Raw genomic sequence first — 14,594 nt, forward strand, 5'->3', positions numbered from 1 at the left:
ATTTATGTGGTTTTGTTTTTTTTTCATTTAGGAAGTTGAATTAAGTTGTTTAAATGTGTGGCCTTTTATTATTGGTTGGGACTACTTGGACCTAGGTCCTAATAATTTCTCCTTTGAAGAACCTAACAGCATATACGAATTAATAGAAATTCCCAGGAAAGAACCTACTTAACGACACAAAAGATCATCCAACTTCTACACACCTTGTCAAACCTATATAATGGTTTTGAAACCAGACTGTTCAAAAACCAGAGAACGAAAGGGTTTAAGGTTTTTAGGTTAACAGAGGTCTAACGAGGTCGAACCATGATGATATCATAATTAATTTAAAAATTTTTTAAAATATAAATAATATAATAAATTAGTATAAATGGAAAAAATGACTAAAATAGTTCCAAAAAATAAAAATAAAAACCATCTTTCAAATGTATTTTTTATATCACAAAATATTATTAATTGTTAAAAAAATAGTAATAAAAAGAAAAATTATTAATTCACATTATACTATCAAGATAAGATAGAATTATATTATAGACAAAACAAATGTTTACAAAATTATATATTTTTATGCAAATATGTATAATATTTATCTTTTTTAATCTATAATATAAATTTTAATTTACAATAACACATGAATTTAACATATGAATACGTGGTTTGTAGTACCAATAAATTACTGCAATTAGATATTTAAATGTCTTATAAAAAAATGCAATTAAATGAAAATGGTTATAAAAAATTTAAAAGCAAATAATGGTGGAAACATGGCCACATGTCCAACCTTTTCATGGGGAAGGGGTAGTGTCTGCCATATTGGTAGACAACTTTATTGGTAAAAGAAAAAAAAAATCTAGACTTTTGATTTCTTTTGGTTTTGCCGTTTTGGGTACCAGTGAGGGAGGAAGAAAGGAAACCCCAAAGAAGCAAGAAGAAAATGCAGAAAGAAAACACAGAAGATTGGAGAAGAAGGAAAACTGGAAAACGCAGAAGAAGCAGGGTAACGATAAGGTTTGTCTTTCATTCTATTTTATTTTGTGGACTTGTGTGTTTTGGGACTGCATAACGTCAACGCCCCATCTTTTTTTTTTTTTTTTTTTTTAGCTTCAGCCTGACCCGTCAGACCCAGCCACTGTATTTTTGTGTAGAGCGGATTTTTTTAAAGAACTTCAGCTGACCCGATCAGACCGACGGTTCGGTGGTTTTTAAAACCAATAGTAGACAGAGATAAGAAACATTTTTAAGAGCATTCACAGTAGTGGAGCTAAAAATTTAGCTTTTTAACTCTACTAAAAGTTATTTTATCTATTTTACCTACATACATGCTACAGCAGTGGATTTATTTTAGCTTTCAACACAATAAAATAATATAAACATCACAATAAAATAATATAATCACTACAATAAAATAATATATTTCACTACCAAAAAAACATCCACAGCTACAACCACCTCTACCATCAGCCACACCCACAACCACAACCACACCCACAGCCACCACCAACACCACCACCACCACCGGCAGTAGTCCACAGCAGGCAAAAAAAAAAAAAAAAAAAAAAAAAGAACCCAAATCTCCTAGTCAGGTACCCAATATCCACGAGCAAGCACTCCGATCGACGGCGTGGATCTAAGGTTGATCGACGACAACACCCACACCACCACCATGAAACCCACCCGAGCCACTCACTGATGCCGACGAAACCAGCCATAGCCCACTGATGCCGACGAACCCGGCCACCCACCGACGCCGATCTACCCACACAACCACAACCACCACCACACCACAATCCACAGCAGGGAAAAAAAAAAAAAAAAAAAAAAAAACAACAACAACAACAACAACTAAGTAAGAGCACTCACAGCAGTGGTGCTATATTGCTATATAGCAATATTTTAGCTCCTCAAACACTAAAACCAAATTGCAGCAGTGGAGCTAAATCTATTTTTTTTTTTTAGCTCCATTGCTACAGTGCACATCTATAAATAGATGTGCACTGTTCATGAGAGCTAAAAATAATAATAATTTTTTATTCCTTGCCTCTATTAAAATATTACCTCTCTCTCAACTCTGATCATCTCTCAACTCTCACCTTTCTCTCTCTCAACTTCCTCTCACAGTTGCCGGCCCACCCCCACGCCACCGACTCACACCGTAGACTCGCCGCCGACTTACACCGTAGACCCCGCTACCGGCTTACACCGCAAACCTCGCCGTCGATCCACGCCGCAGACCCCGCCCTCCGATCCACCCCGCCCTTCGATTCACGCCACAGACCTCGTACCCTTCCAAGCCAGGGCCAATAGAAACTCTAACACACAAATACTCAGACCGGACCAAATGGTAAAATTACTATTATCTCTTCCTGGCACCTAATGCGGCACTGGCAGCAATTGCAGTCCCCTTTGTCTCCTTTATCCCCTTTGTTCCCTTTTGGCCCTTTGTCCCCTTCGTACCCTTTCGGCCTTGGCTTCCCTGGATCCCCTTTGTCCCCTTTTCGCCAGTAAATCGCCACTACGAAAAAGATAAGTAATATTATTGAAGCCAAGATACACCCCAGCACGAACCACACGGATACTAATTGTGGTTGACTTGGTGCAGGCCATATGTTGTCATCTCGTAGTGATGGAGCGAAAGGGGGAGATGGGGGGAAATGTTGAATTTGAGTAAACTCAAATGCTGGCGCTGTGGTGGAGGCGGAGTAAGGGAGGGTTGTGGTGATGGTGGTTGTGAAGAGAGGGTTGGAATTAGTGGTGCGACGATGGTGGTAAACAACATGAACAAGAAGGCAAACATGGTTGTAATATTTGGATTTTGGAGTTGGAGGTGAAGGTCTGTCTGCTCTGAAATAGCCACAAAGCCATGCTTTTTATAATTGCTTGGATCACCATCGTTTGGTAGATAGTCTCAGGCAGTCTCAGACTTCACCAACCTTAATTACTGGTTTGGACTACTTTGGAGGAACAGCTCAGCTGTCCGTAGGTCATAGTAATTCCTTTGACACAAAAGACCATCCAACTTCTCCCCACACCTTGTCAAACGTCAAACCCATATAGAACAGAGATAAGAAACATTTCTAACACCCAAATACAAGCACTCCAAAATTAAATTCCCAAAAAAAAAAAAAAAAAAAGCCATTACAGAACCTCTAACACATAATTACTCATATCGGACCAAATGGTAAAAACTGGGAAAAATTAAAAAGAAAAGTCCAACTGATAGGGAAAAAAAAAAATTACCTTCACTAGTAGTCGTATATCACTATGTGATCGAGTACCCACCTACACGTCTCTACCGGTGCAGGCGGATTGTGTGCACACTTACACGGCTTTTCCTCTTTCTGCACCCGTGTCTTCTCTTCCTTGATCGGAACTGGCGGTGGAATGACTTGGATCGGAAGCGCCGGTACTGTCTGAGGCTGGTTAGGTTGACGATTGTAAATCACCACTGTGAGGATGGTGGTTAACGTTGTTAGAGCCAAGATACTCCCCAGCACGAGGGGCACGGATACTGGTTGTGGTTGACTTGGTGGAGACCGTATGTTGTCTGGTGGTAACAGAGGTTTCGGCGGCGGTGGTGATCGAGTGAAACGGGGAAAAGGTGGGGTTACCGCCATATATAATACCTGTTTATTCCTTTCATACCACCTACTTGACGTGAATAAAACCCTTTTTTGGCCGTCCTCGGACAACGGCGCGTTCTCGGATCGGGCCTTTGGGCCCTGAGCCCAGTTCTGAGGACTACTATACCTTTTTTAGTTAACAGGCCCCACAATATATTTTTTGAATTGTTTCAATAACTTATTCTTTAATTATATATCTTTTTTGGTATTTTGGAAGTTTTAACATCTGAATTTGTATTAGTTTTTACAATATTTGAACATGTTTAGCAGATTTCATTGACTATACCATATATTATTCTTTTGAAGGTAATCAAGTTTTCTTTTTATATTTCTCTATTGTGTAATTATATATATATATATATATATTTTGTTTTGTTTCAAAATTTATAGGAAGTAAATCTTATGATTCTTTAATATTTTTTGGCATTTCAAAAGTTTTAATATCTGAATTATTTTTTTTTTATGGTTACTCATCTTTCTCTTATATTTCACTATTGTGTAGTCTCACACACACACACACACACACACATATATATTATCTATAATTTGTAGGCTCTAAATCTTATGATTCATTTCAATAGTTATAGCCATGGATGATTCTTTTGAATGTAACCCATCTTTGTCTTATATTTCTCTATTGTTTAGTCATATATATTTTGTTTTGTTTCAATAATTTCTAAGCCCTAAATCATCTGATTTTTTAATATTTTTTGGTCTTTAAGAAATTTTAATATCTGAAATTTTATCATTGAAAATAACAAAATCCATGCAAACATTAAAATAAAAGTTAATGTTATATGAATATTAAAAATTTATAAATTATAATACTATTCCTGAATACTGATTTACTTTATGTGAGTAAAATATAGGATATTTTTTTTCTCTTAGTCTATATATATATATATATATATAACCAAAACTTCTGCTGGCACCACAATTTTCCACATCAGCACAACCTAATATTTAAAAAATAGAAAATAAAATTATAAACACTATTTTTCTCTCAGTGAAACTCTACATCTCTAACAAGTTCAACTTAAACTCAAACTCAAACTCAAACTTTGATAATTTAACTCAAGGTTAATTGTGAACACTATAATTACAATATCACCATCTGCAATAAGCTCTACCCATCTGTGACTCTTTTATCAGTTTCTTCCTCTTTCTGTGATCCAACTTCAAACTCACTAATCACTATGTTAAAGTTATGTTTGATTTACTATTCTTTTTCCCATTTCTTTACTCATTAGCCGTTTATGAAGCAAACAATTGGTCTGCATTGCTCCAGTTTCCAAGAGAACGTGCACCACATGTGGTTAAAATTTGATGTTTTCATGAATTGAAGTTGTGGCTAGGTATGACTCCTCTTTCTTCTTTAATTCTTATTAAAATAATATATATTATACCACATAACATTATTGTCAGGCCCCAAACCCGATACCTGGATTTGTGACCATGACCAGCATGTTAATATCAAGCCTAAACCTGGTATTAACAAGAACCAACTAAAACTTTATACAAAAGCTTCCTTCTTTCTTTTCATTCTTGTTACTTTTCTTCTTTATATAACTTTTCACTTGATATTTAGAGCATCTACACTGTACCCAAAGAATAATATAATCCATCTATCATTCAATTCCACACTTTTACATAATATATCTCTTAATGCTTTGAGGTACACAACTTTCATTAGATCCTAAAATACACAAATACTGCAAAGCTAATAATCAAATTTCTAATTTAGGATCTATACATATAAAACTAAAATCAGCTCCTTTCAAAACTTGACTAAGACTCCCTCTACTCCAAAATAAAACCTATTGACCATGGGTTTGAGAGAAAGACTAAAGAGAGCTTCCTAGCTCTTTCCTTAAGAGAAAAGTGGGCAAAGTGTGATGAATTTTCTGATTTGTGTGTGTGTACCTGTGGAAAATAGAGGGAGAGATAGCTTCTTGTATGTTCTAGTGTCTTAAGAAAGTCAAGGAAGAAGTGAGGTGGCTCTTGGTGATTGCATGGCCAAGTCTTGGTCTTTGGAGTTTGTCATCATGCATGAAACTCTGGCATTATGTGTGTTGAGTTTTCATTGGTTGCATGGGTGGGTGGAATTTCAATCATAATATCTCATGCATCATACATAGTTAAAACACCAACAACTATATATATATATATATATATATATATCTCATAACTTAACCACTTAATATAGTTTTGCACATACTAAGTATATATTTATGGACAAAATGGGCTTTTGCCCTTTTCGGGCAAATTATATAGCATTATGCTCCCTTCCCAAACTAAATAGGGAAATGCTCTTCTTTTAAAACTCAATTTTTGAAAAATCGAGTTTAAAAAAAAAAAAAAAAGATCTTCGGCCCTATAGTGACATTTTAAGGAGCCTATAATGACGTTTTAAGGCCCTATAGTGACATTTTTTAAATTGACTTCAACGAAATCGAGTTATAGGTAAAAAAACGCCAATATAGGTCGATTTCATTGCCTATAACTCGATTTTATTGAAGTCGAGTAAAAAAAGTCACTATAGGTCCTTAAAACGTCATTATAGACTCCTTAAAAACGCCACTATAGGGCCTAATTCGATTTATTAAAAATCGAGTTTTAAAAGAGAGACATTTCCCTAATTAGTTTGAGAAGGGGGACATAATGCTATATAATTTGCCCGAAAAGGGCATAAGGCATTTTTGTCCATATATTTATAATACAAATAGCCATTTCAATTATTTATAATCTTTACAATTCTTATTCAATGGCATTATAAAATAATATGCTTATTAAATACTCTTATATTAATTTTAAAAAGTAAGTGACTCAAAAATAATAATTAACCACTTGAACACAGGTTAACTATAAATTGGGTTGGGGTGTTACATCCTTCCCTCCTTAAAAATTTTTGTCCTCGAAAATTATAACTGTAAATATCTTTGTATTACAACAATGTGAAATGATAAGTTGAGAAAATCACAAAACATAGTAGAATCACATGTCAAGTCATTTACATACATTATTTTAAATAGCCAAAGGAAAGGTATCCACAAATAAAGATGAGTATAAACTGAGTCATGATAATAATAATTAGATAAATACGAGATAAGAAGTACATATAGAAGTAAGGAGCATACGAAGTAGTAAAAATTAAGTACTATATAAGAAAATTGGCAATGATGGTACCACTGGCTGCATCCCTAAAAAAGACATGGTTTAGTTTAAGGCACAACAAGGCAAGGAGGCATAAAAGTTTTATCAGTCAAGACTTTGAAGAAGACATGATGGCCAATACTGTAACTATGGCCCAATACATAGCCTAGTGGTCAAAGAGACAAAGCGGGACTCAGGAAAGCCAAATACAGGCAATTGGGATCAGAATTTGTTAGGCTGCCAATCAAAGGCAGCTAGATGATTCATTATTAAGCCAAAAGGTGCTTGGTAGCTAAAACAAAAAGGCAACTTTGAAAAAGGGCAAACTAAAAGCTATTTGCAAAAAGCAGAATGGGTAATACTTTTCCATAGTGTTTTTCTTTTTTTCTTTTTTCTTTTTTTTTTTGTTCAAAATTTTGCTCTTCCTGCATCATATCACTTTTTAAAAAATCTGTCATAAAGGACAGTGACAATTCCTTCCCTGACCCCACCATTTCAATATAATACAAATCCTGGTTTATATGATAAAGGGCAAAGCATATGACCACAGTTGAACTTCCTCGATAATTAATCAATAATCAACAAATTATAACAGCCAAAACGGGGGAAATTGGGAAATACACATGCAGACAAGTACTAAGAGCACATGTCACTAACATATATTCAATCTAAGAATATAATTAAGAAATTCCTTCATACACCAATCAGAATTTATAATATCAATATAATCAATGGATTTGATAAGAAAAGATCTTAATTGTGACAAACGGATATTAGAAATCATTCACTTGTCAAAATTTTAGTAACTTGGGCAGCATGTTTTATTTCTAGAGGTACAATAGAATGAATCAATCAAATAAGATCAAGTCCACAAACTCAAAGAATTTCTTAGAAAGCATCCATTTAGCATATATCTCTCCTTTATTGAAAATGATATATAATATTATACATTATCAACAACCAAAAACTTATCAAAATTCACTTTGACAACATTTTTTTTTTTCAAAATAAACTTCATCAAATAATATCATCACGTGATATTACGTTATACTAAAAATTTGCGTTGTCAATAACTTGTTTAACCACATGCGAGCTCAACGGCAGTTGACAAATTACTTGACCAAGGAATAGACATAAAAATCATTTTATGTCACCCCACATAAGGTTAGTTGGCAAATGACTTAGCAGATCACACGTGGCTAGTGGTGTTCAACTAAATCAGTCCATACCATGGTTTTAAAAACCGAACCGGACATCAAACCGTTTTTTTTTCAATTTCTGGTTCAACCCCGGTTTTTGACCGGTTTTTGGCCGGTTTTTCGGTTGTTGACCGGTTATTGACCGGTTATGGGACTTTTAACCGGACCGGATTGGCATCCGGTTCCCGGTTGAACCGGTCGGACCGGCCGGTCCGGTCCGGTTTTTAAAACAGTGGTCCATACCAACATTAGGAAGGCTGACTACAACAAAAAATAAGATAGACAAATTTTCAAAACATTTAATAACTCAAAAACTTCTTTCTTCCTTAAAAAGTCTGATAAACAATTTCCAAATAAACATTATAATCATTGTTTTACATTTCAAAAATCAAATTAATCATTGTTTTACATTTCAAAAATCAAAATAAAATCCTTCTCATTGAAGTATAAACATATTATCACTACACTCTAGTTTACTTAATGTATCTCATAAGTTCACTTGTACTAGAAAAAGAGAGGGCACAATTATAGGCTTCATAATAATCATAGCTTACCAAAACCCTAGTTATTCTTGAACCTAACCCTAAGAGCACCACAAGCACTCAAAGATAGACTTTTTCAACCTGCCCAAAGCCACTGTTAACATGATTATCAGGGTGGTCACAATTCATGCATACTACCAAAATTCTTTACAACCAGAAGAATCATATTAGCTTCAAGAAGATTACTAACTCCAGAATATGCAAGGTCAAGTTGCGTTTTAGATGCCAACCTTTGCTTATTTCTAATACTTCTGTTTGTTTAGGTTTTTTTTTTTTTTTTTTCATTTGAACATTTTCTTTTCACTTGAGTTTTCTGCCTTAAAGTTCGCAAAAAGGAAAGAAAAATCATACAAGGATTGAAACAGCATAAGACCATAGGCGACATGTGATCCTAGAAGCTTAAACCTTGTAGAATATGCATTAAAGTGAATTGCAGAACAAATTTCCCAGCCAACCTTAATAGTGTTCAAATAAGGCCATAGAAGCACAATGTCCATGGCAATAATGCTGATTTAATGTTTAATATAGTAAATTCCCATGTAGCATTTATGAAGAATCATATTAAAATAATAAAGAAGAAAGAAAAGGTGAAGAAGATAAGCAAATCTGTAGATAGCACTAGCAGTCAGCAAACCAAATAATCTACAACCTTATTTTCCCTCATTTCACCATTCACACAATATTACAATTTGTAATGGGAAACTTTGTCTCAACTCTGCAAGAAAAATCGAAAAGGTAGTACCTAAATTAACACATGCAATTGTTATACAAGAACAGATGCATGTTAGCAAGCACAATTTTTTTTTTTCTTTTTTTTGTTTTCCTAAATATACTATGAATATATATACTTTCTAGGATCCTGGGCCAATTTCTTAGTATATGTCCACCAGGCACATCTAAAGTAAACTAGTTAAAAATTAATGCTTTATGAATAATGCCAGAAAACACTATTATAAAAAATAGCTTTGTCAAGGACTGGACATGTAATGGAGAAAAAACAGTGCAAGGAAAATGAAAGAATAAATAAATAAAAACTTTACAAATTTGAGTCCATTTAAAAACTAAAAAACCCCAAGATATCAATTTTGAATCATAGAGTACCAAACAGCGGTTATTGTATATCATGCTTGAACAAGCCAAAACAATCATTCTGACAGAATCATGTGCCATACAACTGCTTAAACCTTCCAATACCTCAAAAATGTCTGTTGTACTAAATTTACTAAGTTAATAGCAATTGTAATAAACAAAATCTCTGGTGAAAAAGAATTCCTCGGCTAAAGGTGTAACAAACTTGCTCTACCATGTATTTTTCCCTTTTTGAATGTCACAGTACTACAAAGAGTTAGATCACCAATAATAGAAAAGACTGAAGTACTGTAATTTTTATTTTATTTTATTAAGGGCTTTAAGATTTGGCATCCATTTAGGCGGTCAAATCTACTTTTTAATAAAGATACATCACATATCTTGTCTGTGCTCCATTTTCATTTTCCCAGTCAAAAAGAGAAGCCAACCACAATTTCTTTCTTCAGAGAAATACAGAATATATCAAACCTATAGTTAGCCTACTATGATTCCATAGTACTCTAACACAGATGATTCCAGAGGTTTCTATGGAACAAAATGATGAAAGTGATCTTCTTTGACCTGTGAACAGACCACAAAACACCAATATACCAAGCATCATAGTACTAATAACAAAAGAGCTAAAACCATAGCAGTACTGAGCATGTTTTCATAATTCAAGATATCCAAAAATGCTAGTAGACATCAAATAATAAGCCAATGATCAAACAACTCAAACATCTCAGAAGAGATGTATCCTACTTGTCTACCCTTAACTACCCAATCTTAGTATCTGACTCAAAAGATCAACACTTAGAGTCTACAAAATCATAACCTTTGCTCTGATACCACAACTGTCACGCCCCAAACACAATACTCGGATTTGTGACCATGACCGGCATGTTAATATCAAGCCTAAACCTGGTATTAACAAGAACCAACTAAAACTTTATACAAAAACTTCCTTCTTTCTTTTCATTCTTGTTACTTTTCTTCTTTATATAACTTTTCACTTGATATTTAGAGCATCTACACTGTACCCAAAGAATAATATAATCCATCTATCATTCAATTCCACACTTTCACATAATATATCTCTTAATGCTTTGAGGTACACAACTTTCATTAGATCATAAAATACACAAATACTGCAAAGCTAATAATCAAATTTCTAATTTAGGATCTATACATATAAAACTAAAACCAGCTCCTTCCAAAACTTGACTAAGGCTCCCTCTGCTCCAAAATAAAACCTGTTGACCATGGGTTTGAGAGAAAGACTTAAGAGAGCTTCCTAGCTCTTTCCTTAAGAGAAAAGTGGGCAAAGTGTGATGAATTTTCTGATTTGTGTGTATGTACCCATGGAAAATGGAGGGAGAGATAGCTTCTTGTATGTTCTAGTGTCTTAAGAAAGTCAAGGAAGAAGTGAGGTGGCTCTTGGTGATTGCATGGCCAAGTCTTGGTATTTGGAGTTTGTCATCATGCATGAAACTTTGGCATTATGTGTGTTGAATTTCCATTGGTTGCATGGGTGGGTGGAATTTCAACCATAATATCTCATACATCATACATAGTTAAAACACCAACAACTATATATATATATATATCTCATAACTTAACCACTTAATATAGTTTTGCACATACTAAGTATATATTTATAATACAAATAGCCATTTCAATTATTTATAATCTTTACAATTCTTATTCAATATGCTTATTAAATGCTCTTATATTAATTTTAAAAAGTAAGTGACTCAAAAATAATAATTAACCACTTGAATACAGGTTAACTATAAAATTGGGTTGGGGTGTTACAATTATAATATATATATATATATATAACTATTATTAAACTATTATACATCATATAATATATATATATAAATAGAAATATAACATGATTTTGTGTGCTAAGCAAAACAATTGATCATTATTTTTTTTTTTTTTATAGTAATTGATTATTTGATTAGATTTTTCATATAATGATATTTGTCTACTTTCTAGAAAATCTTTAATTTATTATTATTATTTAATGAATGAATCATTTGTTATCCCTTCTTTGTCACTCTTATATTTTCTTCTCCTTTACTTTGATAAAAAATAAAAATAAAAATAAAAAATTATTTCATGGTTTTTTATGTATTTTTTAAATAGTTATTTTCATACATGAACCACCAAATCTTATGTCTGTGACTATATATGATTTCGTTTATAGTTTAGACCCATTAAAATTTAAAACTTATTATTTTGTGGGTTCGTGTACCTTTTTTTTTCCTTATATTTCTCTTTTGAATAGTAATATTTTTATTTATTGTTTCAATAACTTATTCTTTAATTATATATCTTTTTTGGAAGTTTTAACATCTGAATTTGTGTTAGTTTTTGCAATATTTGAACATGTTTAGCAAATTTCAATGACTATACCATGTATTATTCTTTTGAAGGTAATCAAATTTTCTTTTATATTTTTCTATTGTGTAATCATATACATTTTGTTTTGTTTCAAAATTTATAGGAAGTAAATCTTATGATTCTTTAATAATTTTTAGCATTCCAAAAGTTTTAATATCTGAATTATTTTTTTGATGGTAACACATCTTTCTCTTATTTTTCACTGTTGTGTAGTCACACACACACACACACACACACACACACACACACACAGAGATATATATATATATATATATATATCTATAATTTGTAGGCTCTAAATCTTATGATTCCTTTCAATAGTTATAACCATGGATTATTCTTTTGAATGTAACCCATCTTTGTCTTATATTCTTTTGAATGTAACCCATCTATGTAGCTTTTTAATCAATTTAGGATTTTATAAAATCATTTTTGTCTACCTCACAAATAGGTAGGTTCCCGTGCATAGCATGGGCTAGCGACTAGTTAATTATAAGAAGATGCAAAAGTCCTTAAAAATGCAAATAGGATTCACACAAAATCCCTACATTAGGTGAGCCATTTTTCATAATATTTTACCACATGCTGCAATTACATCTAAATATTGATGTTACATCCACAACCACAACTGAATATTTAGTAATGTACAATAATACATGCACCCACTTTCCTGTTGAATATTCTATACTGGGACGTGATGGGTTTCTCACAAAACTGTCTTGTGATTTGCCTCGTACGTAATGGCTGTTAACTTCTCAGTTGTGGCTTGTGTGGCAGTCCTGATAGTGTGGTGTTTCAGGTAGTTGATTTCCAATTGGGTTGTATTTTGTGTGCATGTGTAATGTAAACTCTTTCTTCTAATAAAACTGCTCGTTCATACAAGTTCACTTGGTGTAACTTGAAAAAATTATACATTTTTAAGACCATAGTCATAGTGGCAGCTCCATAATATTTTTCTAGGGAGTCAGTAAAAAGATGAATCTTAGGTACTGTAAGGGACAGATTTTTATGTAATTGGCATATCCTTTGACAAAACGCACTTTACTTATATTTGGGTAAATTTAAGTAGGTTCAAGATGATCATTACAAGTAGTTACATTGAAGATATGAAGATTACTCAAGAATTGCTCAAGAAAAGTGCAATCTGTAGGTCTCAATACCTCCTCGATAGAAGCTCGATTTGTCGAGATTCATTAAAGTTCAACACATGTCTCGATCTATCGAGTTTACAGGATTCAGACTATAGCCAGCAACGTTTTTATTCTAAAAGGCTATTTGTTTATGGGTTTGTATAATCTTTATTGGACTAGGAATTAGGAAAGCCCAAGGTTTGTGTATACCTATTTGGAATAGGAGGGCCCATTGAGCTTATATTTAAACAAGGAGGTGGAAAAAGAAAAACTTAACCCTAGAGAGCTTCATAAGGTTTTCTTTTTGAAACCCTAGCCTCCTCCTACAGAAGAAATAGTTCTTGTTGCATTCCTTGTACGCCTTTGGGTTTTGTAACCAAGTAAAGTCTCTCACACCATCATTGAAGATCTTATTGGTGTTTCTATGTGAAGCTGTTGCAAATCAACTACATCAATCAAAGGGTTGCTGTGGAGTTAGTCATGTACTAAGATTCGTGCAAAAGAGCTAGTCACATACTGGGATTTGTGCATCATTGGTTAGTCACGTATTGGGATTTGTGCATTGAATGGAAAGATTGCCGCTACAATACAAGTCCAATTGGGTATTGGGGTAAGGGTTCAACTGTAGGTTGGTATTTTGGAATAGGCCAAAGGGTTTGGTAAGATTCCTTATACTTGTAATTGCTTGCGATTGATAATAGTGGATTATTAAGAGTGGTGACCTTAAAATCACCTGGTGGGATTTTGTCTTTGTGGTTTTCCTCATTCGTAAACAAATCACCCGTGTCAAATTTATTTTCCACTGCATTTAATATAATTGGTGATTTGTTTGTGCTACCACGCTATTGCATGTAATTGAACCTAAGATTATGACTTCAAAGGGATTAAAGAAGAAGAAGAAGAAGAATTACACAAGAACCTCTTATCTTGCCTACCATCTTCAAATGCATTTTTGTTTTTATGAGAAAAGTTGAAAATCTAACCGGATATACATTTTACAACCCTAAGACAAGTCAATATGAAGGATTGTCATTTTTACTTATAGCCCTAAGTAATTTTTTAATATAAGAAAATCCAAAAGATATAACATATTTTTTTATTACGTTTATCTATTGTATCAATTGAATGATTTTTACTAGTTCAATAAATTCAAATAGCAGTTTTTTATAAATTTCTGTTATTTTAGTTACTATATACTCAAAATTTTCCAACCTATATATATATATATATAGGTTAGAAAATTTTGAATTAAATTTACTTGTGTTGCTTTGACTCGCATCCTTGGATTCTCTCTTGCCCTTGTCTTAGGACTTATATTGAGAGACAGCAATTTGTTTGCGATCCTTATCACCAGCATTGACATTTGCATTTTTGATGAATTTCTTGAATTGTCTGGTGATATATGACTTTAGCTTGGTATCCTCATCATTGTCATCATTCTTGGTTTTCAAGGCCATATTCTTGCCTTTG

At 33.2% G+C, this 14,594-nt stretch overlaps 1 long non-coding RNA gene across 1 annotated transcript in view; it reads right to left on the bottom strand.

Moving 5' to 3' along the window:
- Nucleotides 1-3,600, bottom strand: part of LOC112007719 (uncharacterized) — a 15,610-nt gene extending 12,010 nt beyond the window's left edge. The window contains exon 1 of the long non-coding RNA XR_002882508.2: nucleotides 3,238-3,600. This is a non-coding gene — a long non-coding RNA (uncharacterized LOC112007719). The remainder of the gene's footprint in view (nucleotides 1-3,237) is intronic.
- Nucleotides 3,601-14,594: the final 10,994 nt, after the last annotated feature.

The sequence above is a fragment of the Quercus suber genome, unplaced genomic scaffold, assembly GCF_002906115.3.
Source record: "Quercus suber isolate HL8 unplaced genomic scaffold, Cork oak 2.0 scaffold_282, whole genome shotgun sequence".
Lineage (NCBI taxonomy): Eukaryota > Viridiplantae > Streptophyta > Magnoliopsida > Fagales > Fagaceae > Quercus > Quercus suber.